Source organism: Schistocerca americana, chromosome 6 (assembly GCF_021461395.2).
Source record: "Schistocerca americana isolate TAMUIC-IGC-003095 chromosome 6, iqSchAmer2.1, whole genome shotgun sequence".
Lineage (NCBI taxonomy): Eukaryota > Metazoa > Arthropoda > Insecta > Orthoptera > Acrididae > Schistocerca > Schistocerca americana.
Window position 1 is genome coordinate 422519389 of NC_060124.1, and position 27223 is coordinate 422546611.

Consider the following 27223-nt stretch of genomic DNA (forward strand, 5'->3'; position numbering starts at 1 on the left):
CGTTAACACACCTGTCTACTAAGTACCTTGTTTACTTCCTTCAGCGTATTGTTGGTTACTGACCCCTCTGAACAGCTGAGATCCTTGAACTCCACTGCATTCACACCTTGCAGTTTCAAAACTTGTTTGCGGCTTTGAGCTCTTCCCACTGCGTACCTGTGCACTGCGCTTCAGTCTCCGTACACATTTTAATGGGCCTACCACCAATCCACAGGGCTCCCTTGGCATAATCAATTACTACATTTTTTTTTTTTTTTTGGTCATCAGTCTACTGACTGGTTTTATGCGGCCCGCCACGAATTCCTTTCCTGTGCTAACCTCTTCATCTCAGAGTAGCACTTGGAACCTACGTCCTCAATTATTTGCTTGCCGTATTCCAATCTCTGTCTTCCTCTACAGTTTTTGCCCTCTACAGCTCCCTCTAGTACCATGGAAGTCATTCCCTCATGTCTTAGCAGATGTCCTATCATCCTGTCCCTTCTCCTTATCACTGTTTTCCACATATTCCCTTCCTCTCCGATTCTACGTAGAACCTCCTCATTCCTTACCTTATTAGTCCACCTAATTTTCAACATTCCCCTATAGCGCTACATCTCAAATGCTTCGATTCTCTTCTGTTCCGGTTTTCCCACAGTCCATGTTTCACTACCATACAATGCTGTACTCCAGACGTACATCCTCAGAAATTTCTTCCTCAAATTAAGGCCGGTATTTGATATTAGTAGACTTCTCTTGGCGAGAAATGCCTTTTTTGCCATAGCGAGTCTGCTTTTGATGTCCTCCTTGCTCCGTCCGTCATTGGTTATTTTACTGCCTAGGTATCAGAATTCCTTAACTTCATTGACTTCGTGACCATCAATCCTAATGTTAAGTTTCTCGCTGTTCTCATTTCTACTACTTCTCATTACCTTCGTCTTTCTCCGATTTACTCTCAAACCATACTGTGTACTCATTAGACTGTTCATTCCGTTCAGCAGATCATTTAATTCTTCTTCACTTTCACTCAGGATAGCAATGTCATCAGCGAATCGTATCATTGATATCCTTTCACCTTGTATTTTAATTCCACTCCTGAACCTTTCCTTTATTTCCATCATTGCTTCCTCGATGTACAGATTGAAGAGTAGGGGCGAAAGGCTACAGCCTTGTCTTACACCCTTCTTAATACGAGCACCACGTTCTTGATCGTCCACTCTGATTATTCCCTCCATAGTGCTCCATAAAGAGGTCTCTACCAATTAAACTGGCGTAGAGAATATAAAATTCACCTGTTACCAGATGAAACTTATGTTTCACTCTTAATTTCCGATCTATTCCAAGATCTAAAACTTCCGTCCGGTATGTACATGACTGGACTTGTGCTACTCTTAATTATTATACTTTCTTCAGGTATATGTCTCACCTAGCTTCGCAGATACTTCATGCTGAACAAGCTAATTTGCGCTCCATTACGTAGAAGCAATTTTAATGGACTTTCTGTACACTGACGGCAATTTAGTTCTACAAACTCGTTTTTACTTACATAGTCGACTTTGAATACCTTTCCCTATTCAGCTTAAGGTCACTGTAATCTCATTATTTTCTTCCTTCTCCCTTTATTTTTCACAGAACACCCTGTGTTCTCAGTACAATCTTTAACTAAGTGCCCTGGCGTGTAACACGCAAAACACACAACTAACTTCGCTTTCTTACAAGGAACTCTATGTCACAATAACTGCAACTGTTGCACCTGACTGTCCTTGGAGCCTTTGGCTCTCGGCACCCATGAGCCTATTCTACTTTGCGAATTCATTTGTCAAGTCGGAGGTCTTACGATGAATGCGCTGATGTTCCACAGGGTTTACACATGAGCAATACTTAAAAACTACCGTACCCGTCTTGCCCTGATGACTTTTAACGCCAAATCCTTTTTCCTTGGTGGCCATAATTGCCAACTCTTCCATCAAAGCTACTTCAACAGCCTCAGTGAGGGTGGTGCTATCGCCACGTGGATGCACAATCGTCTGTATCCGCTGATCATAGATGCCCTGAATGAATACTGCTCTGGTTAACTTTTCTACAAATGACAAATATCCTACCGGTTCTGATGCTAGCACTGCACCTGAGACAGGTTCATGAAACTGATGTGAAGTGTATCTACTTTACTGGCCCAATTTGCAATGGATTCTCTCTTTGATTGGCTACTAGAAAACATACTGCAAGCATAGTAGTCCAAAGTACGCATACATGCCTAATTTTTCGAAAAAATTTCTTACTCCTTTGCAGGTGGAAGATAATTCACGCACGATAAATTTACTTCATTCAGGACTCTGAATACGGGTTTTTGCAAATTGTAACAGTATTAGACGGTCAGATTCAGGCACTAATTCATTAAATAAAAAGTAACTGTGCTGTACCAACTAGATTATATGGGCTCCATAAGGTCCATGAAGAGGCTGCCCCGTTGAGGCCTATTGTTTCTAATATTGGTGCTCCGACATATCGTCTAGCTAAACATCTTGCTAGTTTGTTGAGCCCGCTAGTAGGTAGGTGTGAACATCACATTAAGAACTCTGGAGATTTCTTACGGCCATTGCAGGGATTGCCTTTGAAAGACTCTGATATTTTAGTCAGTTTTGATGTGGTTTCTCTTTTCACTCGCGTTCGTCTCTCTGATTCGTTGCAGCTAATTGAGGTTACGATTGGTGTCGAGTTAACAAATTTGTTTCGATATGTGCTGACTTCCACTTACTTTTTATTTATTGGTCAGTACTACGAACAGACTGATGGAGTTGCAATGGGAAGCCCGTTGTCACCTATTGTGGCCAGTTTGTTTATGAAGGACTTTGAGGAACGTGCACTGGAGTCAGCAACCTTGAAACCTGCGTGTTTTTCGGATATGTAGACGATACTTTTGCTGCTTGGCCTCATGGTAGTGAGAATTTAAACCGGTTTTTGGAACAGCTGAATTAAATCCACCTGAATATTCAGTCCACTATGGAGGTGGAAAAGAATGGATGCCTTCCATTCCTTGATGTGTTGGTCAGAAGGAGGACTGATGGTACGTTGGGACATTTTGTTTATAGGAAGCCTACTCACACTGACTTGTATCTGCGAGCTGATAGTTGTCACCATCCAGCTCAGCATGAAGGAGTACTTCGTACCTTGGTTCACAGGGCCCACGTTATCTCAGACCCTGAAAGTTTGGCAGCTGAGCTATCACATCTCGAAGTCATCTTTCGTCAGAATGGTTATAGTGAGAGGCAGATCAAACGTGCGTTGCGTTATCAGCCTTCTGTGCAACGGGTGAGCGACGATAGCAACGAAGTGGCACGTAAGTCTACGGCGTATTTGCGTTACGCAGGAAGCATTTCTAATAGGATTGGCCGTATTTTGCGGAAATATGAGGTGAAATGTGTTTTTCGACTACGCTCCAAGATTAAAGCCCCGTTGGCGTCCGTAAAGGATGATTTTGGTTTGCGTAAGGCTGGTGTCTACCGTATTCTTTGCAATTTTGGCATGTCATATATTGGTAAGACAATCAGGACTGTGGAAGACCGGTGTATTGAACATAAGCTTCACACACGTTTACAACAGCCGAGCAAATCCGTTATTGCAAAACATTGCCTTGACACCGGTCATCCTATGGAATACAACAACACGGAGATTCTGGCTTGCACGTCCATCTATTGGTATAGCGTCATTAAGGAAGCTGTTGAAATCAAACCATCAAGCAGCCTTATAAACAGAGATGGTAAATTTTGTCAAAATGCTGTTTGGAATACGGCTCTGTCTCTCAACAAAAAACAGAGGGACAGAATTAGGGCTACCTCACCTGTTGATTAATAATCACTATCGATATTTCTGATGTTGGTTATCTTTGGTTATGAGTTGACTTTGCGGTTCCTGTTCTGTGTGTGGTATCTTCCTTGTTTCTCCTCTGTGGACCGAGGCATTAAATTCCCTTGCACATTGCTTTCTCCTTGCAGTTGTGCCTTGAGAATGGTAGGGTGTGCTCCTGCCGAAATATCGGCGGTGGTCGACGACGTCACCCGGCAGCAAACCCGTAAATTATTTGAACATTCAACTCGCCGGGAAAAGTTAAGGTCTCATATGCGCCATTACTCTACTATGCGCGCTCATGGTGAAAAATGCATACAAAATTAACTGAACGCCGATTTTGTAGCATGGAAAGCCTGCGGAACAAGTTTAATATCGTCACTGATCCTAATGTTAGATACTACTGCTCCACCATCGGAAACTGCATGTAACTGCCGTAACTTATTTGTGACGCGTTGTGCAGGAGCAAGATGAGACAGCGTCGGTGTTAAAAGTGGAGCGCCCTCAGCTGGGCTGTGCCCGACCGGTGCCGCCTGCCGTCTGCTCGCTGGCCGCCGCTGCCGCTATGACTCGCAAAGGCGCCGCGCGTCCTCTGCTGAAGGTCGCGCTGTCGCAGCGTGTCGTAGCCCTGGCAGTCCTCCCTGGTCCGCATCCACAGCACCGTCTCGCTGTCGCGCGACCCCTGACGTAAAGTCGTGGAGGCAGGACAGCCCTGGCTTCATCTGCCCTCGTCTGGACCGCTGCGTCTTTCTTCTGCTCTTCATAATCAGCGAGTTCTCACTGCAGTGCAAGTGTTGCTTCTCATATGAGTATCAAAGCCGGCAGTTCGGTCATGACGTCGGGCTGAGTACGTACGAAGCTCCTACCCAGCTCAAAAATCGTGAAGGAAATGCCCTACACCTGGCACCAGAAATTGTTTACATACACTACTGGGCATTAAAATTGCTACACCAGGAAGGCGACATCCTACAGACTCTTCATAATCAGCGAGTTCTCACTGCAGTGCAAGTGTTGCTTCTCATATGAGTATCAAAGCCGGCAGTTCGGTCATGACGTCGGGCTGAGTACGTACGAAGCTCCTACCCAGCTCAAAAATCGTGAAGGAAATGCCCTACACCTGGCACCAGAAATTGTTTACATACACTACTGGGCATTAAAATTGCTACACCAGGAAGGCGACATCCTACAGATGCGAAATTTAACCGACAGGAAGAAGAAGCTGTGATATGCAAATGATTAGCTTTTCAGAGCATTCACACAAGATTGGCGCCGGTGGCGACACGTACAACGTGCTGACATGAGGAAAGTTTCCAACCGATTTCTCATACGCGTTGCCTCGTGAAACGTTGTTGTGATGCCTCGTGTAAGGAGGAGAAATACCATCACGTTTCCGACTTTGATAAAGGTCGGATTTTAGCCTATAGCGATTGCGGTTTATGGTATCGCGACATTCCTGCTCGCGTTGGTCGAGATCCAATGACTGTTAGCAGAATATGGACTCGGTGGGTTCAGGAGGATAATACGGAATGACGTGCTGGATCCCGACGGCCTCGTGTCACTAGCAGTCGAGATGACAAGCATCTTATCCGCAAGGCTGTAACGGATCGTCCAACCACGTCTCTATCCCTGAGTCAACAGATGTGGACGTTTACAAGACAACAACTATCTACACGAACAGTTCGACGACGTTTGCAGCAGCATGGAATATCAGCTCGGAGACCGTGGCTGCGGCTCCCCTTGACGCTGCATCACAGAGAGGAGCGCAAGCGATGGTGCACTCAACGACGAACCTGGGTGCACGGATGGCAAGACGTCATTTTTTCGGCTGAATCCAGGTTCTGTTTACAGCATCATGATGGTCGCATCCGTGTTTGGCGACATCGCTATAAACGCACATTGGAAGCGTGTATTCGTCATCGCCTCCTGGCGTATCACCCGGCGTGATGGTATGGGGTGCCATTGGTTACACGTATCAGTCACATTGTTCACATTGACGGCACTTTGAACAGTGGACGTTACATTTCAGATGTGTTACGACCCGTGGTTCTACCCTTCATTCGATCCCTGCGAAACCCTACATTTCAGCAGGATAATGTTCGACCGCATGTTGCAGGTCCTGAACGGGCCTTTCTGGATAAGAAAATGTTCGACTGCTGCCCTGCCCAGCACATTCTCCACATCTCTCACCAGTTAAAAACGTCTGGTCAATGGTGGCTGAGCAACTGGCTCATTGCAATACGCCAGTCACTACTCCTGATCAACTGTGGTATCGTGTTGAAGCTGCATGGGCAGCTGTACCTGCACACGCCATCCAAAGGTGTTTGATTTCTCAGGATCTATGCACCCAAATTGCGTGAAAATTTAATCACATGTCAGTTCTAGTGTAATATATTTGTCCAATGAATACCAGTTTATCATCTGCATTTCTTCTTGGTGTAGAAATTTTAATGGCCAGTAGTGTATGTCTGCTCTGACACTGAATAGAGGATAGTCAGGGGGGTTTGAGGTCAGTCTGCAATTTCCGGGCGGTGAGGATCAAATGCAGGAGGACAAATTCTCAGTGAAGATAAGCTGACGATTTGGATCAGCGCCAAACATTGTCACAGGGCGCCTATGAGAGTTGCAGATTCTGTGAATCGACAGGACACTTGCAGAAGGAGACTCATGGAATTCAGGGGTCTGAAGAGGGATCAGACTACGTCTGTACGTTAACAAAAGCAAAGCAGACAGTTGGTTGCACAACAGAAGTCAGTGTCTGAAGCCACGGAGTTGGTGCTAACAGGAGTAGAGAACAATAGCAACACGTTAAGTACAAACTTGAGAGCAACTGCCTAGAGTGTCTGCAGTTTGCACAGGGTTCTAGTGTTACTGTTTAGCTCCGGCAACCTAAACGGTACCACTTTTGCGTGCTCTTTGCATTTTGTCTCTGATTTTCTATCTTGGTGTACCCTTGATGGCTCCCAACAGCCTTAAGCGTAACAACGTACAAGTCGTAAACATATAATTACAGTTTTGTTAGTGGTGGGCGTGATAAGACATACTGTGAAACGTTACTAAATGCCTAATCTCAAAACTACCTAAAACAGATAGTCAGGAACCCAACTCTTGAGGGAAATATATTGTATCTAATGGCAACGAATAGGTTTGACATCTTTGAGCATTTCCATATCGAAACTGGTAAGAATAATCATGACGAGGTTGTGGTAGCAGTGATTGCCAGAGTGCAAACGGGAAAGGTACATCCTTTGAGGGATGATAGTATTAGTGATCCTGAACAGAAAACTTCAAATGGACGTATGCCCCATTCCCAGTGGCTCCCGAGAGAGAACACATTTAATATAGATTTTGTACATTTTTTTGAATAACTGCACCCTCCAGCGAAAACGTGTTGCAGCACAAAATTAAGTTATATTAAGTTTCCTACAAAAAATGTCCTATCCTTTTTTTCTCTAGAACTAATGGTTGGTGCGAAGAGAGCGCAAGAATGTTGAAAAACTCGCTCGACGCGCATGCGCTGTAGCTTACGTAGTTTTTATAGGCCAGTTTGAGGTAATTTGCCGACTTGATAGACCACAAGTGTCTCGTATGAAACTGTTCGTCTCAACTTGCTACTTCAATATGCTACCTCAAATTGGCTTAAAAAAACTACGTAAGCTACAGCGCATGCGCGTCGAGGAGTTTTTCAACATTCTTGCGCTCTCTTCGCAGAAACCATTAGTTCTAGAGAAAAAAAATGAATAGGACCTTTTTTTTAGGAAATTGAATATAGTTTAATTCTATACTGCGACACGTTTTTCCTGGAGGGTGCGGTTTTCGAGTTATTCAAGAAAATCCTACAAAAGCGATATTAAATGCGTTCTACCTCGGAAACCATTCAGGACCTTTTTTTTAGGAAATTGAATATAGTTTAATTCTATACTGCGACACGTTTTTCCTGGAGGGTGCGGTTTTCGAGTTATTCAAGAAAATCCTACAAAAGCGATATTAAATGCGTTCTACCTCGGAAACCATTCAGAATAGGGCATACACCCATATGAAGTTTTCTGTTCAGAATCACTAATACTATCACCCCCTCAAAGCATGTATCTTTCCTCCTGACTCACTCTGTATATGTTCAGTAAAATAGGTAAAAAATCTGTGTCATATCACAATGAGGAACTTGGAACTTACAGCTCAGGGCAGGAGCAAGTATAGGAACTCTGGATCAAGTTTAAAAGAATAGTTCACCATGCACTGGGCAGATATGCACACAGTGGAACAGTTCATAATGGGAGGGAACCTCCACGAAATACAGTCACTGTAAAGAAACTTCTAAATGTTTCTTTAGAAGTTTCTTTACAGTGACTGTATTTCGTAGAGGTTCACTGCATAATAGGTGGAAAATAAAGCGTAGTGCTGTAAATAGAGAGATACTGACTGAAACGCTTTTGGCTGTCAAGAGAGACATGCGAGATGCCTTCAGTGCCTGCAGCAGCAGAATATTCTCAAGTTATCTTTCACAGAACCCAAAGAAATTCTGGTTATATGTAAAGGCAGTTAGTGGCACCAAAGTCAGTGTCCAGTCCCTAGTGAATAAGACAGGAACTGAAATTGAGAGTAGCAGATCAAAAGCTGAAATGCTTTTGTTTTCAAATGTTCCTTTACAAAGGAAAACGCAAGAGCATTGTCCCAATTTAATACTCGTGCCACTGAAAAGATGAATGTAGTAAGTATTGCCGGCCGCTGTGGCCGAGCGCTTCTAGGCGCTTCAGTCCGGAGCCGCGCCACCGCTACGGTAGCAGGTTCGAATCCTGCCTCGGGCATGGATGTGTGTGATGTCCTTAGGTTAGTTAGGTTTAAGTAGTTCTAAGTGTAGGGGACTGATGAACTCAGATGTTAAGTTCCATAGTGCTTAGAGCCATTTGAACCATTTTTGCAGTAAGTAATAGTGTCAGTGGTGTTGAGAAACAGCTGAAATCGTTAAAATTGAACAAAGCTCCAGGGTGCGATGAAATCCCTGTCAGACTCTATACTGAATTTGCGGCTGAGTTACACCCCCTTCTAATTACGATCGATCGCAGATTCCTGGAACAGGAATCTTGGAAAAACACACAAGTCGCACCCGTCTATAAGAAGGATAGTAGAAGTGATCCACAAAATTACCGTCCAATATCCTTGACATCAATTTGTTGTAGAATATTAGAATATATTCTGAGATCAAACATAGTGAGGTGGCTTGAACAGAATGACCTCCTCAATGCTAACCAGAATGGATTTCGGAAACATCGATCATGCGAAATCCAACTCGCACTTTTCTCACATGACATACTGAAAGCTTTGGTTCAGGGCAACCTGGTAGATGCTGAATTTCTTGATTTCTGAAAAGCATTTGGTTCAGTACCACACCTACGCTTGTTGTCAAACGTACGATCACGTGGGGTATCAAGTGAAATTTGTGACTGGGTTGATGACTTTTTGGTACGGAGGACACAAACATGTTATCTTGGATGGTGATTCTTCGTCAGATGTGGAAGTAACTTCAGATGAGCCCCAGGGAAGTATGTTCGAACCCTTTCTGTTCATTTTGTATATTAATGACCTTACAGGAAATCTTAATATCAACCTCAGACTTTTTACAGATGATTCAGTTACGTATAATGAAGCAATATCTCATAGAAGTTGCATGAATATTCAGTCATATCTTCATAATATTTCAGAATCTTGCAAAGATTGGCAAGTTTCTTCAAGCGTTCAGGAATGTAAAATTTTGCGCTTCACAAAACAAAAAAACGTAGCATCCTATGACTATAATATCTATAGTCATTCTTGGAATCGGTCAACTCATACAAATACCTGGGTGTAATAGTTTGTAGGGACATGAAGTGGAATGATCACCTAGGTTCAGTCGTGGTTAAAGCAGCTGGTAGGTTTTGTTTTATTGCTAGAATACTGGGGAATTGTAATCACTCTTCAAAGGAGATTGTTTACAAATCACTCGTGCGACCGGTTCTAGAATATAGTTCAAGTGTGTGGGTCCCGTACCAGAGAGAACTAACAGTGGATATTGAACGTATACACAGGAGGGCAGCACGAATGGTTACATATTTGTTTAATCCGTGGAGGAGTGTCACAGAAGTACTGAAGGAAGTGAACTGCAAGACTCTTGAAGATAGACGTAAACTATCCCAAGAAAGTCTAATAACAAAATTTCAAGAATCTGTTTTAAATGATTACTTTAGGAATATTCTGCAACCCCCTACGTATCGCACGCACAGGGATCATGAAGTTAAGATTAGAATAATTATTGCACGCAAAGAGGAATTCAAATAATCATTATTCCCGTGAATAGAAGTTGAAGAAACCCTCACAACCCTCTGCCACGCACCTCACGGCGGCTTGCAGACTATAGAGGTAGATGTAGATGTAGACTATAATTGTATGAGTAATGTACCTATTTGAAATGAAACTCAAACTTTCTTGGAACTGTTCAGCAACTGTATCATCTCAGTCGGGTATAGTCTGTAAAAGGTACAAATTATTAATTTATTCCGTTTGTTAAGTGTAACCTCTGCCAGTATTAATACACAGGAACTATCTACTTCAATTTCGCTACAAGGTAAACAACTTATGACAGCAATAAATACTTCACTGCCAACTGTAATTAATCTATCCTTTCTGAACACGGTTGGGTGCTTTCTAAAAAAATTCGGTTGGAATTATATACGACTTTACCCAGCTTTCCGTATCTGTAACGATTTGAAATTCAATGCTTTCTATTAACGCTTCGAGCTCTGGTTCCTTTCGAACACAGCTACGACAGTTCATAACTACAATGCCGATTGGTGCTAGGTATACCTTCGTCTTGTGTTTGCCCTGCACCCTTTCAGACTGACGTGCTTTCTGTAGATTCCTGGACCGTCTAACCCAAAAGGCCGTCCAGTCCACTCCGCATAGCTCTTCCTGTGTGTAGTTACACTCTTTGATAATAATTCAGCGCCATAGGCACAGCTAGCCTGGCTACTTGCAGACAAACGCAGAGATTTCCATACCCTCTGTCTTGTCCATTGTCTTATCGACGAACTCCGTCCCTCATACCTCTCCTCAACCTTAACGCTTTGTCTGAACAACATGGAACAAACACTGGTTCAAGCAACAGCAAAATCCTTTCTGTCCATCTCCATTGCTCAGCCACTCTCTGGAAGACTTTCACAGTAACAGGAACCCTACTCTGGAAGAACCTCCCACATTACGTCAGAGAACTGCATAACATCTTCAGCTTCAGAAGACAGTCAGTGGCATACTAAAGCAACAATAAGGATTATCATCGTCCCTGTACGCACTTGTTAGCCTTGTATGTCCTTCTTTTCAACCAAATCTTCCTCTTTTCCCAATGTTCTTTGCTGGTGCACTCTCCCTAAATTTCCTTTCCCCAGAACTCGCTATATCAGAAAACCATCTATCCTGTACACCTATAATTTTCTTTTTACATCTGCCAGTAGCAATGTTGTTACTATTGTTATTATTATTATTTTTACTACCTTTATTAGTGTCAGCAGTTGCAGTAGGACAGGTACTATCAGTATTAAGACTATTAGTTCATAGCTAATATTATTTATTCAAATTGCAACTTCAGACACATAAATAATTTTGATGGTATTTGTCATACTAAAATTGTAATTGTTTAGGAAAACTAACAGTAAACAATCGTAACATATATGCGAAGCGTTGGTCCGATGTAAGAGAGCGCCTAATGGCCCTAATCAGATCAGGTTTACATAACTAAATAAAATAAATAAATATATGGGACATACATTAGTATTTAATTAGTGTAATACACTACTTTAGGCCTAGATCTTATTGGCTGCCTGAGTGAGTGATGTCCGGAGACCACTGATAACAGTAATTAATTGTTCACATGTGAGTACGACGCGCGCTCTGAGGGTTTTGTACAAACTTAATTACAGGTATGTACGTAGACAGTTCGTCCATCACGGGAATAGAGAATCTCGACAATTTGTAGCTGCTGCCGATACTGATACTGGTAAAGATATCGGTACCCGGAATTCCAAAGCTATTGAAAATGTTTCAAGTTTGAAATCGCATAACAAATGAAAAAGGAAATTTTTCGTGTGATATAATTACAAATTAACGATTTAAGGAGTTTTTCCTTCACTTTTACTGTGAAAGCCTGCTGACTGCCACATTTCATAATTCTAGGTCAACAGTATGTAGGCCGTATTTTTTGACTGATCAGTTTGCCATTATCAAAATAATAGTACGTGACATGCATGGCCGTATATTGTGATTGCACTGACTTAGAAGTTTCAGTTTTTTTTAATGAGAGAAGGATGTTTAATAGTGAGATAGAGAGACGGACTACAAAGTGTTCCTAGAAAGGTTACATTTTTACCAACTGAGGTACGGAAACCTAAAAATAATATTACTTTTTTGTACTCTTTAAATTGTAAGAGTATCACGCTTGTTAGTACATTGCCCTTTAGAAGAAATCTTTCGATGTAATTATATTCTACAGCACTAGTAAACAAATGCTCAATTTTTGGAACATTACACTTGCTGATTATAACCACACACTAAATAAAATACACCTTATTTGTAAGAACTACTATTTTGTTATTTATATATAACACTAAATATACGAAAGATCGTTTTGTGTTGCTGGTTTGATCAGGTGGAACAAGCAACAGTATTATTTCTGAAACTCCCTGGAAGATTAAAACTGTGTGCCGGTCCGAGACTCGAACTCGGGACCTTTGTCTCTCGCTGGCAAGTGCTCTAGTTCTGCGAGGTTCTCAGAAGAACTGTGAATTTTGGAAGGTAGGAGACGAGGTACTGGCAGAATTGAAGCTGTGGGGACGGGTAGCTCCGATGGAGCCGGCACGGTAGCTCTGCGTGTTCGGTCAGAGAGCTGCTCGTCCTCTGTAATAAAAAAAACTGAGTAAAAGAATCAACGATCAGCTTGAATGGATGTCTAGTGACGTCCGCCCAGACCAAACGCAACGAAAAAAAAAAAAGGTAGAGCACTTGCCGGCGAAAGACAAAGGTCCCGAGTTCGAGTCTCGGTCTGGCAGACAGTTTTAATCTGCCAGGAAGTTTCATGTCAGCGCACACTCCGCTGCAGAGTGAAAATCTCATTCTGAATACGTCTTCTGGTTTTTATCGTACTTGAACCTGACAGAACACTCAATTCTGGACTTCATATCAGTGTGTAATATAGGCAGAGAATAGTTATGAGACTTGATAAGTTTGACGAGCGCTTAGTGGAAATTGGTACTTCATAGTGACACTAATTTACAGGTAATGTCCATTTGAGACTAGTGCATCAGTAAATCGAAAACATATTTAATAAATAATACAGGTGCGACGTAAAATTACAAAGGACGCTAGCGACCATCCTAGTAAATATGCGTAGATCTGTAGTTAACCTGGCTAGGTCGCATAAAAAGGTAGGTGAAGAGTAACTCTATTGATCACAAAGAATGTAAGAGGTGTTTCGGAAATATTTCCGTCTTCAGAAATTCAAGTGTAAAGGTAGCACAACGACAACAGCATTATCAGTTATGCACGTAATATGACAGTCTACCAATTAGCGTTTGTTTACATTTAATTTTGAGTTCTTTGTTGCCGCTTTTCCTTGTTTGTATTGCATTTTCTACAAATACATAAAACAAAAATGGAGGGAGGAGACGGTGTAAGTAGTGACACGAAGTAAACGACAGCAAGGATGTTCAATTGTCAAGCAAACTACCTATTTTGTCAGGTTACAGTGTGCAGTCGCCACGTCTGCAACAAAGGATTCCATTTGTAGGTGCTACTGCCAATATCGGAGGCTTAGTACAGCTTGTTGCGTGTTCCTGACATTCAGCTCTGCACTTCGGTTTCAAGTTAATCTGACGACCATCGCGGCAGCAGGTATGGGAAACGTGAAACGTGTCTGGCAGGTTTACGGCGGGCGCCTGCCAAGTTAAATCGCTGAATGGAGCGAGTCCGCCTCGTGGGCTATATTACCGAGGGCGGAGACCGCACGCAGTCGATGCGGATCCCGCCGTGTGCGGCCGTAATTACTGCCGACCGCTGCAGCCGCAGCTGCTGACGTCAATAAATGCCTTCTCAGGCGCGCGCGGCCGCTGCCCGCCAACTGCGTGTAACTCCTGCGACCACCGCAGTTTGCACTGCGGGTTGTGGGCACAAGCCTGTCGTTGCGTCCAGTAAACGTGCCCTCTCTGCGAGGGAAACCGCAGGAGAGTCGCTGCGCGCCTACAACAGCTGAATTAGCAGTCATCTTCAACTCGAATTGAGGTTTGTCACGATCCGTGTATGGAGTTGCACCCCGTTGTCCATAGGCCATAGGCACGGTGGATATCGCTGAAACAATCGGTTTTCGGTTATGTCGGTGTCTTTCCACGCTAACTTAAACGGACTGTTAAAACTGCTGAAAATAACAGTTTCTGAAATTACAGTTTTTTATTCCGTTTATTTTCTGTAATGAATAATAATAAATGGCGGATGGCATTGGTGGCCGGGAGACCCCAGTTCTTTAACGCCACTACGGCGACTTGCGAGTGAATGAGGATGAAAAGATAATGAAAGACACACAACACCCAGTGATCTCGAGGCAGAGAAAATCCCTGACCTTGCCGTGAATCGAACCCGGGACCCCGTGTGAGGGAAGCGAGAACGCTACCGCAAGACCATGAGCAGCTGACATTTTGTAATAATCGTAGAAGTTGAAGAAAGAATGGAAATCCTGACTCAGTTTCAAGATACATAGAATCAAAATATTGAATTAAATAGTCAAATAAAACAGAACTTAGTCCGTCCATCGTTTGCTGCATTTCTCCAAAAGTGGTAAGTGGCTGAACACTTCAAAAAAATCGCCAGTATTTTCGCTTACTGACTGTAATTTTTTGAAATGATGCTTAAAATCATGCTGTAATCGGCGATCGTACCACTATTTCGGCATTACGAACTTAATACTAAAGGGTGAAAACTGAAATTGAAGAATGTTATTTTTCGTGTTGTTGTCCATTTTCAAGGACTACAGGCAGATAAAGGCATGTCGTGTAGAGACAGGTAGCAATCAGTTTCTTTCTATTTTTATCGAATACTATGAATGATTTGTTAAGTTTTTAACTTATTACTGTTACCATAATTTCGATTCTTATTTATTACGTCACAGAAATTGTGAACAATTCTTTACTCTTTTGAAGCAAATGAAGCATTCTACTTCACTGCTACATCATTTCGCAAAAACAATTCGCCGCGCGGGATTAGCCGAGCGGTTTTAGGCGCTGCAGTCATGGACTGTGCGACTGGTCCCGGCGGAGGTTCAAGTCCTCCCTCGGGCATGGGTGTGCGTGTTTGTCCTTAGGGTAATTTTGGTTAAGTAGTGTGTAAGCTTAGGGACTGATGACCTTAGCAGTTAAGTCCCATAAGATTTCACACATCGACGACGACAGCGAGAAACTGCCGCATAGACCAGGTGGTGGCAAGTCATCCACACCACACGCACCTTAAACGAAACACGGCAACAAGGACATTAGTCTCTCAGCAATGCTATACCAGTTCTTATGGCAAGTGTTTGTTGTTCGTTTCTGTTATTAACACAGCACTTATCGCTTTCCCCATTGTCTATAATTAACGCAGTACTTCAAATCAATGCAGATTTTACAAATAAAAATTACTCCCTTTTAAAGAAAGGTTTATTTAAAAAATTTTGCGCTTTTGTTATGGCTAATTAGTAGTCGGTATTTTTTCTCGGTTACTAGTAAAAAATAAAAGCAACTGCTATAACAGAGACCAAAAAGTACCGAAAAGTGCCGGTTATTCAGAACTAGAATACAAGTATCAGTTTTAACTGGTCGGTTTCTCCTGTCCCTAGTTGTCCACACACCTACGGCATTGGAAGCCCTTGACAAGTTGTCTTACGAACAAGGGAGGGTGTTGCTTCTTCTTTGCGCGCGCGCGCGTGCGTTGCAGACGGAAAATTCATTCGATGGGCATTATTGCAGTCATAACACCTCTACTACAGGAGACGTGGGAGTGTGGGCAGTGTGCTACTGCAAAGAATGATCGTGCCCACTGGGCTTCGTCCGCGAGGCAAATGAAGTATTATATGTACTGTAATTTAGATCGCCAGGATACTGAGCAAAGACATGTATCCAAGATGAATAAAGAGGCTTTGTTGTTGTACCCTAATGTGACAGAAATTTAAGATTTTGATTTCTCTCGATTTATGGTATTTCCATTTTTATAATTGCAGTAAAAAAATGGCTCTGAGCACTATGGGACTCAACTGCCGAGGTCATTAGTCCCCTAGAACTTAGAACTAGTTAAACCTAACTAACCTAAGGACGTCACAAACATCCATGCCCGAGGCAGGATTCGAACCTGCGACCGTAGCGGTCTTGCGGTTCCAGACTGCAGCGCCTTTAACCGCACGGCCACTTCGGCCGGCTCATACAATTGCAGTAGCGTCGTTGTAGTGTGCTATTCGCAGGTAGCGGGTAAATAAATACACATTTCCCAATAATTTGAAAAAAAGTTGTTGCATTTCCTACCTGCACACGAAAGACTGAGTGAATAGGTCTAATTAAAATCATCCAACTAATACACGCTCTCGCTGTTGCAATTTTACAGGAAAAAATAAAATTGCTAGGAGTGTTTCTACGTCTCAGAGAAGATGTGTATTAAATTTCGTGCCAGTCGCATAAGAGTGGCGTTAAGTGGCTCCACTATGAGGATGCAAATCACGTTTGCTTTAAATACACGCTGTAACGCTCGTTAAGATTGAACGTGGTGAGTTGAGGTTATTCAAGAATGACTTTAAGGCGACAAAGACGCCATTATCAACAAGTCATTGGATTTAAACAAGGTCGCGTAATAGGGATACGAGAAGCTGGGTGTTCCTTCTGCGATATTGCAGAGAGGCTTGGCAGGAATGTAGCCACTGTACATAACTGCTGGCATCGGTGGACACGAGATTGTGCGGTTGCAACAACACTGGACTCCGTCGACCACTTTTCACTACCAAGAGGGAAGACCATCGTGTTAGACGTATGGCTCTGGCACATCGTACTGTGACTGCAGAAGCAATTTGAGTAGCAGTTGGCACCAGAGTGACACAACAAACTATTACAAAACGGTTTCTTAAAGGACAGCTCCGAGCTAGAAGCCCTGTAGCGTGCACTCCACTCACCCCAAACCATCGCCATCTGCGACTTCAGTGGTGTCAAGCGAGAGTTCAGTGGAGGGCAGTATGGAGGTCTGTTGTGTTTTGTGTTGAAAACTAGTTCTGCCTCGGTGCTGGTGAAGGCCGTGTGTTGGTTAGAAGGAGACCAGTTGAGGGCCGCAACCAGCCTGTCTGCAGCCTAGGCTCAGTGGACGTACACATGGAGCTATGGTCAATGGTGCGATTTCATATGGCAGCAGGAGTGCTCCCGTGGTTATTCCACGCACCCTCGCAAATCTGTACGGCAGTCTGGTGATTCGACCTGTTGTGCTGCCATTCATTATGAGCAGACAAAGGGGGTGTTTTCGAACAGTAGAACACTCGCCCACATACCGCTGCTGTAACCCGATATGCTCTACGCAGTGTAATCCTCAAACAGCATTAACCATAATGAGATTTTCACTCTGCAGTGGAGTGTGGGCTGATATGAAACTTCCTGGCAGATTAAAACTGTGTGTCGGACCGAGACTCGAACTCGGGACCTTTGCCTATCGCGGGCAAGTGCTCTACCAACTGAGTTACCCAAGCACGACTCACGCCCCGTCCTCACAGCTTCACTTCTGCCAGTACCTCGTCTCCTACATTCCAAACTTTACAGAAGCTCTCCTGCGAACCTTGCAGAACTATCACTCCTGAAAGAAAGGATATTGCGAAGACATGGCTTTCTCACAGCCTGGGGGATGTTTCCAGAATGAGATTTTCACTCTGCAGATTTATTGGAAACGTTTTCACGGTGCGTCCAAGTAAATAATTCCGTCAGTGTTGTTGTCGATCCGTTCCATGATAACGCTAAAATTTCCTTTTGATTGTCATTGAGGAGTGGTTTGTTGTATATTAAAGTACTTCGTTGATGTTGTAGATTTCTTCCCCTGTAATTTCGAAATAAACCTTTATTTTCTGGGAGAATGCGTGTTTCATTGAAGATGTCTTTGTTGAAATCCATGGTCAGTTGAGGATGAGCTTGCCAAATATGGTATAGTATGTCATCACTCATAATCCCTTTGAAGGAGTCCCATAGCTGTTTTGGATTCGGTGGGTTACATGTTGTTAGAATTAAGGGGAATAAGTCGCTCATTTGTACAGCTGAGGCTGTGAGTGGGGTTTACTGCCTTAATTCCCAAAATTGTCGTTTCCAAGCAGTCCTAAACTTTGGCATGCTTCTATGTACGTCTAGCATGAGTAACCGTCAACAGTCTTGAGATCTGTGGAACTTATTGGTCCCCGTATATCGTCTAACAACATCCGGAAGTGAAAAAAAAAGGTTCAAATGGCTCTGAGCACTATGGGACTTAACTGCTGTGGTCATCAGTCCCCTAGAACTTAGAACTACTTAAACCTAACTAACCTGAGGACATCTCAAACACCCATGCCCGAGGCAGGATTCGAACCTGCGACCGCAGCGGTCGGGCGGTTCCAGACTGTAGCGCCTAGAACCGCTTGGCCACTCCGGCTGGCGGAAGTGAAAACATTCGGCGTTGTTCGCATGTACGCTGTATAGTCGGCCTAGTGCGCCACTTTTCATAATTCCTAGATGATCTTCAACTGGAATTACTTGTTTGCGTCTTTGAAAGGTTTTTCATGTTGTATTCCACATATAGAAGGTAAGGATGTTGACATACAGTAATATTTCCGCGAATTTTTCCGTTTGGCACAGTTGGTACATCTAAATCTACATTTATACTCCGCAATCCACCCAACGGTGTGTGGCGGAGGGCACTTTACGTGCCACTGTCATTACCTCAATTTCCTGTTCCAGTCGCGTATGGTTAGCGGGAAGAACGACTGCCGGAAAGCCTCCGTGCGCGCTCCAATCTATCTAATTTTACATTCGCGATCTCCTCGGGAGGTATAAGTAGGGGGAAACACTATGTTCGATACCTCATCCAGAAACGCACCCTCTCGAAACATGGACAGCAAGGTACACCGCGATGCAGAGCGCCTTCCTTGCAGAGTCTGCCACTTGAGTTTGATAAACATCTCCGTAATGCTATCACGCTTACCATATAACCCTATGACGAAACGTGCCGCTCTTCCTTGGATCTTCTCTATCTCCTATGTCAACCCAACCTGGTACGGGTCCAGCACTGATGAGCAGTACTCAAGTATAGGTCGAACGAGTGTTTTGTAAGAGCTGTGAAAGTTGTGTTCTAACGTGGTTCGCTTGCAATTTTTTTGGCGGTGTCTTCTGTGAAGTAAACTCTATGCTCATTGTTAAAACGTATTGCTAGATGTTGCGCAGTTGGTTCACGTTCGTGTATGTTGATGTTTCTTCATTTCCATACGTTACTGAGGATCCCGTCGTTTCTGCATTGTTGTTCTCAGTCTTTGGCTGTTTGAAACACTGCCATGTCCCTGTCCTTGTTCACACAGTTACAGACACATTTGATGGATTTCATTGAATTGCAGTATTCTTCGTTTATGTGTACTTGGAACATTTTAGAAAAAAGTGTTACATGGTACTGCCCAATGATTATCTATTTCCAGTTTGTAGCTGCATCGTACTTGTATTTTTGCAGTGAAGCCACCGTTCTAGGGTGATTGCCTTCTGTATTGGGGATAGCCATCAACTCCGGTTTGTGTGTCGTCAAAGAGTAGTTTTTAGTAATTTTTGTAAATTTTGCATCACTTATACATAGCGAACCGAGGTTTAATGGCCCGCATGGCCTGTGAATCATGTTTTTCACTACTATTTCGTACAATTCCTTTTCATTTCAGACGAAATATACTTGCAGAAATTTATGATCTTCGTTGGATAGTGGTTAGCAATGATCCCATATTGTGACAGATTTGTGCTTGGACGGAAAAAAACATAATCAATTTCATCTCTGTTAGTGTTGATCGAAGTGACACCGAAAGAAGTCATTTGGAAGCAGGCGTTGTACGCTTTTATATTTTGAAGAAAGTGTTTTGAATATAGAGTTCCTCGGTTATGTATTGTAAAAATTCCTGAGAAGGTGTTTCCACTAGTGGTAATCGATTTTTTTTCAATTGATGCAACAGAATCCTCGTGTTTCTCTACTGAATTTTTTCGCGTTGCAAAACTGGCAGATGTTATCCATTTTTCCGATTATAACGTGTTTGTTATATTCTTTCGTCGGGTCGTATTGGAATGCTTCCTTCGTTTGGTTGTACTGTTTACTTGTCCTCGTCTGCACTTCTCTAGGATGATATTTTCATGGCTGGCTTCAGTTCGCAGTATTTATTTGTAAGATTGTATCGTAATTATTGATTCTTCAATCAATTCATTTCGTTGTTCTTCGGTTTCGCTGCCTCCTATGGTGCTAATTCTCCTTCGTTGGGGACTTACAGTGAAACATCCCCTTAGAAAAATTTTATAAATGATAGTGCTGGGAAACCTCTACGTTATTTGATTTTCAAACAGCTGAGCAAAACTAAACGTACTCAGACATTTCTCTCTTTACTTATTCTGATTAACACTAAACTGACACACAATATTTTTAGCGCAACGCAATCTGACTTTCAATAATCTCTACAAAAGAATAGCGGTGACTAACTATACCTTTCATGAATCACTTACCTAACAAAAATCTTCGTTACTCAAACTACTGCAGTACAGCGAGCGCCAATACTGTTAGCTAAATAAAAGATACTAACTACGAAGGCTCTAACTACTAATAGGCATAGTTAGCAAATGAAAGATTTTGATGGAGAACAAACAATGTATTAACTTTAATAATGTTCAAAAGTCATCATATATATATATATCAGTTCATGATATCCAGTATTACAAATTTACTATTTCTGATGGACACACGTCCAGATCGTCCGCTCTCAAAATTCTGCCACCTCTCTCCCCACGTCCACCACCGCTGGCGGCTCACCTCCAACTGCGCAACGCTATGCGCTGTTCACATCCAACTGCCCAACACTACAATAGCGAATATTCCAACAATGCCAACCAGCCAGAGACTGCACACAGCACAGTCAGTGATTTTCATACAGAGCGCCACGTGACGTTACCAACATAAAAATCTAAACAGCCTACTTACAATAGGTGCTTCGCGTTCTTGCCTGGTTCGTTTTTTCCCTGTTCTTCTTGTTTTTTCCGCTTTGCTTCGGAACTGGCAAGATCTCCTCCTATTTTGCGTTTGGGCATTGTCTAAAATATAAAACAAATTAACTTTTTACTAACAAATACACTAAAAACTCTTTGCACACATTTCACATTTTATTTTCGATTTATATTCAGTCATTGTATCACACTGGCTACTCACACTACACTCTTTGTTTTTTATTCACTCTCTGTACTACTTTCTCGGTTCCTCCCTTCGTCACTGATAAGAAACTGACTTAAGAACCAATAACGGGTCTTTACCAATGGGTAGCCCAACCAATGGTGAATTCCAAAACATACCAAAAAGGCTTCGAAAGGTCCACAACGTTCCGGAACATTCAACAACATTCTAGAGTGTTCTAGAATGTTCCACAATGCTCTGGGATGTTCCGGAATGTTCCCGAACATGATGGAATGTTACCAAATGTTCCAGATTATTCCCAAACATTCTAGAACATCTCGGGTCATTGTGGAACATTCCGGAACATTCTGGAATGTTGTGGAATGCTCTCGAATACTCTAGAATGTTCTGGAATATTCTCTAATGATGTTGTAGGAATTCTTAGAGGTCGTAACTTCACAGCCCTTATATCTTCAAAAGAACGCCCTTCAGGTAAAAAAGGGAACCTTCTCCGCGGATGGGAGATAGAGGGCTACCACATCATTTAACTCCCTTGATCGCATCGGGACACGTTTCTGCGTTTTAGTGGCACGCACATTGCACACTTGCTCTTATAATGTATAATGATGAATGGCGATGGTTTCTGTTTCGGCTTTTAAAAGCAAGCAGCAATGGAAAGGTTTCAAATGGAAAACTGCCTGATGCTGATCTTGTATCCACGTAAACTTGGAAAAGGACATACATTTGAACAGTTTTACCAAACCCCATGTGATACGCCAGAAGCACGCATATGATGTAGTTCCATATACAAAAATCATAGCTGACACCGTATACATGTCGTATACGAAATAGGGTTTATCTTAGTAGCGTAGGTCTGTCTTGGTGCATATAACGACGAACCTTCGCATGAGTGGTTCCTTGCCCGTGTTTACACCACAGTTATAACTCTGTCCGCATTGCTTTCCAATTTTAATACATTTCTCTGATTGTTCTGTGAAGAGTTTCAGCATTAACATTAAAAAGCATTATGTCACTACATTCGTCTTTTCAAGTGTTTTCGGGTGCCGCTAAGAAGTGTATCACTCTATTTAAAAATCGTAATTACTCTGGTATCACTAGCGACGTAAGGGTTAGGACACTTTATCACATGCCAAAGTACATGTCCCTTAACATACTGTCTTTTGCACACACACACACACACACACACACACACACACACACACACACACATATATATATATATATATATATATATATATATATATATATATATAGTGATGTATGCTACAGAAATATCCCTGTATATAGCTATGTACGCTACTGTTGTATGTCAGCGTAGCGGTAACGTGCGCTCTCAAGAGAAACTAATTTGCTGTAACGTATAAAGCCATTCAACAGTAAGGCTGTTTTGCTTTCTGGTTTTAATCTCGCTAGAGACAATATTTGTTCCTGCTCTATCAAAGAGCAAGTAACAGGCAGATAAACAATCAGTAAAGAAATTTTAAAAAAACTTCTCCGCCATAAAGAAAGGCGTTTTTCGTTGCGACGGAATCTTTTCACGAAATTCCAATCACCAACTTTCTCCTCCGAATGCGAAAATATTTTGTTGACACCGCTCTACGTAGGAAGAAACAATCACCACCACAAAACAAGGGAAATCAGAGCTCGTACGGAAAGATATAAGTGTTCGTTCTTTCCGCGCCCTGTACGAGATTGGAATAATAGAGAACTGTGAAGGTGGTTCGATGAACCCTCTGCCAGGCACTTAAATGTGATTTTCAGAGTATCCATGTAGATGTAGATGTAGACCTTGGCTCTGTATCCTGTAACCTCTTCTCAATGCCCGACTTTTCTGCGTCTGTCAATTGTACTGAGTTAATTATGGCAGTGAACAATTTTTTAACTAGATAACCCTACTGATATAGTCTCGAAACACTACTTCACAGTGATGACGGAATGAAGGTAAAAACGGACCTTTTCGGAACCGAAAGTGCATATTATTCTGTTAATTCGTAACGGTTAGACTACTTTCTTTTACCAAATATGACTCTATTCTTAACATTATCATGATAAGTTGTAATTCATACTAAATAGAGTTTTTTGTTAGCTTATTGAACACAGCACATAAGTATAAGAGATAATTTGATCAGCAGCAGTATAGTAAATATTATCTTAAAAAGTCTGATAATGCTAGAATAGTGTTTCGACTTGGCGCCTGTAGACAATATGTTCATAGCACATAATCTCCTCATATCTTATGCTGTGTCAAGAGACAGTCAAGCTGTGCAGTTCATCATAACGATAAGGCGAGCGCTCTCGCGACTTCTGTTACCAACTGAATAAATCGATTTTATCATTCCTCATGTATTTGTCCTTTTTACAGGTGTAAAAGGTAACTGATTACAATGTACCACAATGGTTCAAATGGCTCTGAGCACTATGGGACTTAACATCTGAGGTCATCAGTCCCCTAGAACGTAGAACTACTTAAACCTAACTAACCTAACGACATCACACACATCCATGCCCGAGGCAGGATTCGAACCTGCGACCGTAGCAGTCGCGCGGTTCAGGACTGAAGCGCCTAGAACCGCTTGGCCACCGTGGCCGGCGTACTACAATAGTGTAGGGGAATTAGACACGAACAATTTGATATGAGCACATGTGGTGTATCGAGCGGGATGCCGTTGTCTTCCATACACAATGAGGGCATGTTCGCACAGAGTTTCTACCGCTCTTGAATAGTTCTCAGCTCAGATAGCGTGCGTGTGATAGTGTTAATTCTACGTAAATGTTTTCGTGTGAACTGTAGTCCAGTCAAGAACGATTTCACCGTGAGAAAAATATACGCCATTACTCTACTATTCGCGCACATGGTCAAAACTGCATAAAAAATGAGCTTCCATCGTTCTTGGCCTGTTTCAGGGTAGGTAATCAACGCGCGTTCGTATGCATTGTGTTAGGCCGAAATACTGACAAGCTCGCCTGCTTGTTGTCCTTCCAACCACTTCTCTAACTTTTTCACCAACACGCAGGTGTGTTTCATACAGAGATGACAAAAGTCATGGGATTGCGATATGCACAAATTCACGTGGTGGTAGTATCGCGTATGTAACGTATAAAAGAGCAGTGCATTGGCAGAGATGTCATTCGATCTCAGGTGATCCATGTGGAAAGGTTCCTGAATCTATTATGGCCGCGTGATAGGAATTAACAGACTTTGAACGTGGAATGGTAACTGGAGCAAGACGCAGGGGGCATTAAAGTTTGGATATCATTAGGGAATTCAATATTACGAGATACACAGCGTCAAGAGTGTGCCGAGAGTACAAAATTTCAGGCATTGCATCTCATCACAGACAACACAGTGGCCGAAGCTTTCCACTTAACGACCGAGAGCAGCAGCGTATGTGTAGAGTTGTCAGTGTTAAGAGACAAGTAACTTGGTGGAATAACAGCATAAATCATAGGGGGCGAATGAAGAACGTATACGGTAGGAAAGAGGGGCGAATTCTGGCGTAAATGGGCAATGGCAGCGGACGACTGACAAGAGTGCCTTTGCTAACAGCACGACATCACCTGCAGCACCTCTCCTGGGCTCGTGACCATATCGGTTGGACCCTAGATGGCCAGAAAACCGTGGTCTGGTCAGATTAGTCCGGGTTTCGGCTGGTAAGAGCTGATGGTAGGGTTCGAGTATAGTGCAGACCGAAGTTGTCAACAAGGCACTGTGCAAGCTGGTGGGGGCTCGATAACGGTGTGGGCTCTCTCTGGTCCAATTTAACCGATCGTTGACTGGAAATAGCTATATTCAGCTACTTGGAGACCATTTTCATCCATCCATTGGCTACATGTTGCCAAACAACGATGCGCCCTGTTACCTGGCCACTGTCGTCCTGATTGGTTTGAAGAACATTTTGGACAATTCGAGGCTATGGTATGGCCACACAGATCGCCCGACATGAATCCGATCATTTATGGTATATAATAGAGAGATCAGTTCGTGCACAAAATCCTGCATCGCCAACACTCTCAAAATTACAGACAGGCTATAGAGGCAGCATGCTCAATATTTCTGCAGTGGATTTCTAACGACTTGTTGAGTCTATCCCACGTCGAGTTTATGCACTACAAAGGGCAAGAGGAGGTCCGATATGAGATTAGGAGGAATTCCATGACAGTATATATATATATATATATATATATATATATATATATATATATATATATATATATACTTAACATCTGAGGTCATCAGTCCCCTAGAACGTAGAACTACTTAAGCCTAACTAACCTAAGGACATCACACACATCCATACCCGAGGCAGTATTCGAACCTACGACCGTAGCAGTCGCGCGGTTCCGGACTGAAGGGCCTAGAACCGCTTGGCCACCCCGCCAGGCACTAGGATGGTAGGGAACCCTGTCATCAACGAAACAGCAGGCAGAGGCTCGGACTGCGAGGACGACGAGTCCACTCTAGTCAGGCCAGGAACAGCGATGTTAAGTGAGTAGCTTTGCACAGAAACAGACACATAATCAGTTAGGATCATGTTGGCCGCCTTAGTTGGCACAGAGGAAATAACAACGCACTCACCAGCAGACTTAGTCTTGTGGTTTTTGCTGACAATGGATAAGAAATTAGATAACCAGGAAAAACTATTTGATAAACGATTTGATGATCAAGACCAGAAATTAGATGAGCAAATGAAGGTGCTCTATAAAAAAAAAGTGACAACCAAAATAAAAAGTTAGATAATTCGGTGGCAGGAGCAGATACGGTGGTCGCCGACAGTCAGGCAGCTATTGACTTGATTCATATGGTACTAAAGGAAGTAAGGCAAGGTTTGAGTAATATGGCTGAGAATTTTGAGGACCAGGTGACGGCCATCAAGCATGATTTAATAGTGCGTAAAAATGTGGAACCACATAGGAAACAAGTTAAAGAAGTCGTGAATGAAATGTGTTCAGAGTATCACGAAATTCTATATTGTGTATGTCAGCAGGTGGCACGACAAGAGGTTGTACAGCAGGCACAGAGGAATGAAGCTGGCAAGGTCACAGGGAAGTTCGAAGCACGTGCACCAGCCGTGGAGCTAATTTCGTTGTGAGGTAAAGAGGAATCTGGTAGAACACAACGTGCTGCGATGTGCGAAAATGAGGAAGTATGTTCACTGCAAGGATTCAAACAGGTGCAGCTCGAAACAAATATAAGACACGGAGAGGCGCCAGTGGCATTGCAGCGGCCAAACATAGGCAGAGAGGGTTCCCATGCGGGTGAAATTCATATAATCAGGAGCGAAGAAAAGAGGTATAGAAAGAGATGGAGAGAAACAGTGAAAATAACGGACCTGGAAGAATGGCTTTGTGAAGTACGTCAGTCTCCCGAAGCAACAGATCAGATGAATCAGACCAGCGATGCTGATGTTGAATAATAATATAGAAGACATTCCGTGTCGGTACTGAATTACTCTGTTTACAGATGCCGCAAAGAACAGCATCCCGAAATGTAGTCGTGTCAGTTTGATAATGCACTTTCATCATCTTGGAGAAATGTACTAAAAATGAAATTTGTATGCAGCCATTTGCACGAGAAAGCAGGCGCCAGGATGTAAACTCTAATGGGTGAACGTCAAAAACGCGACGACTTTTGAAGGACATTTTCGAATGGATTTAGTTCACAGATCATTCAGCACAGAATCAAATTGAGTAATCTGGTGAATTAAAATTATAACTAAAGCAATGATCGTGACCTAGTAAAGCTTTTCAGAGAAAACCATAAAGGGAACTGTTAACTTGACGTTACGAATCCAGAGAACTTATTCGGATCTGCATAACAAAGCTACCATACAATCTGCGACAGGAGACAGTCATCGCCGGAAGAAACGTGTGTGATGTGGTTTCATTTCACGCTGCAGGAGCTAGGCAGTGATCAAGGATTGCATGGACATACAACCACGAGAAGATATGCGATGATTCT